Source organism: Empidonax traillii, unplaced genomic scaffold, assembly GCF_003031625.1.
Source record: "Empidonax traillii isolate 1590-97213 ecotype Southwest subspecies unplaced genomic scaffold, ASM303162v1 scaffold5942:size6813, whole genome shotgun sequence".
In the NCBI taxonomy this organism is placed as follows: Eukaryota; Metazoa; Chordata; class Aves; order Passeriformes; family Tyrannidae; genus Empidonax; species Empidonax traillii.
This window is the reverse complement of record NW_020961135.1, coordinates 4,463-6,813: the sequence shown is the minus strand read 5'-3', so window position 1 is coordinate 6,813 and position 2,351 is coordinate 4,463.

Sequence of the window (2,351 nt, the reverse complement as noted above, 5' to 3'; positions counted from 1 at the left end):
TTGGGGAGGGAGGTCAGTGCTGAGGGACAAAGGGGGAGATGGAGTCTATAAAGAGAAGCCAGATAAGCTCCAGTATTTCAGGATAACGGAGTGGCTTTGCTGGCCCAGGTCAGCTCAGGGCAATGGATAGTGCCTTGTGGATGCCTTCCTAAGCTGTCTTTTGGGTGCCTTTAGGTGCTTTTCTAGAGCCCCCAGGAAAAGCAATCCCCCCCATGCAGGTCATTGCCATGGGCAAATGAGTCCTGGCTGCTCCAGAGCAAAACCCAGAGCAGATGCTGGCACTGCACTAAAGGGAGAGAAATATCTCAAAATAAAGCACAGTCAGAGCTGCAGCCACCTGGGGCAGCCAGGCTGTGCCCTCCTTGGTAAGGAGCCCTCAGGGAGGGAAGGAGCAGCTCGGCCTTGGGGTAAAATATTCCCATGAAAATTGGTGCAGCTTTAGGATGAAGTGGCTCCAACAATCCACTGCCACCAGTCAAACGGGGTCAGCAGAGTGGCTGGAGTGGCCCTTTAGCCCCCCCATCCGTGGGGCAGCCACTGAGCCCACCACCATTGCAGGAATGTCTGTTAAAAGAGACCCCCCTTTCCCAGCTCACCCTTCCCTGTGGAAATGTGCTGGGGCATTAACTGTGGATATTCAATTCGCACAGAAAGGCAAAGACATCACCCAAAGGTGCTGGGGGTTACCTGGGACTGTGTTTAATATGCAGGACCCCCATCAGGTGTCCCCACGTGCCACCCAAAACACGCAGGGAAACAACTAATTTTGGGGACCTTACACTCGGAGAGCAGATTTCTCTGGGGGTTTTCCACCTCTCCCCTTCAATTAGAGCCCATTGTTCTCACTGCAATGTTTAATTACACAATATTGAGCTGTGTTATTATAATTAGCCCGTAGTTAAACGGTCCTGACGTGCGAGGCCTCCGAGGGGGTCCCGGCGTGCCCGGCAGCTCTGCACGTTCTGATCAGAAACCTTTGCAATTCCAGGGGCAAAAATCCATCACTTCTCATCACACAAACCCAGCCTACAGACACCACAATCCATCTGACCACCTCAAGCTGCCTGACTCGTGAGTGAGGAGGGTGAGGGCACCCCTGGGGTGCCAGGCAGGGGAGCGGGTGAGGCAGAGCCCTCCCTGCTCCCCTCCCCATCCCTGCTGGCATCAGGCCGGGCTTTTCCTCCCCTTTATGAATATTTTTATGAGCTATCGACTGGCAGTGACTCAGAGTGGCTGGTTTTGCTGGTGCTGGGTGATGGGGAGGGCACTCTGCTTAGTCACGGCAGCCCCACCCACAGCCCCAGTGACACCAAACAGCATCCAGAAGAAATTAAACCCTCCAAGCCCACCTTTGAAGTGTTTGGCGAGCCAGGCATTGCTTTATTCTGGCCAGAGAATCATTCCAGCCACGTGCCCCTCTCAGGACTTTTTGTGTATTTATACATTTTAGCAAACAAAGAAATTACCGTTCGTTGGCTCCAAGTTACACAGTTCTCCTAATTAATTAGAATTGTATCATTTACTGGCTAATTTGGTCCTCATTCTTTTGGTTCTCTTATCGTTCTCCCTTAGAGAGTCTCTGTCTCATGTGTCTTATTAATCCTCTCTGTATCTTCTGGTGACTCCAACACGTCGCTGAAAGGCCATAAATTTTAGATGGCCAATCTTCATCTCCCTCAGGCTTTGTTTGCTGAAGCTCCTCAGGGCAACTCAAAGCTTTGGTGGTTTAAAGATCAAACTGAAAAGTCTGTGAAGGGAAACCCAGCCACTGGCTGCCATTAATGAAAAATTTAGGGAAGTTATATCACTTCCAGGATATGGAATTTATGGCCTTTCCAACCAGGACCTGCACCCACAGCACCCCCAAACCCAGCAGAGCCTTGTGCTCCATCCCCAGCTCCTCTTCCTACGATGGGAGACGTCCCCAGGAATTGCTCACAGGTAAATTCTCCCCCTCACCCCTTTCCCTGGTATTTTTGATTTAATTTCATTTCATTTCCCCTTGGCAGGGGATGAAGAGGCATCTTGGGGCCCCCCAAAACCTGTGCCAAGCTCAGCACAGCACTGCCCACCCAGCAACTGGAATCCAGGCTCCCAAACTTTAAGACCAAAGGATTCTAAACTTTATAAAAAAATTATTTCTTTTTAACTTTCTAAATTTAGAAAACCACCCCAAAACTCTCCAGAATAAGAAGCAAACACAGTCAGGCTGCTTTTCTTTGCAGGAATTTTTTTTTTTTTTCTTGTGCTTTCTTAATTTTCAAACCCATGGAGGTGCCACCCCTACCCTGGTCCATCTTTCCCCAGGAGACCAAACAAAAAAAAAAAAAAGCCAAACTCCTTTTAAAGCA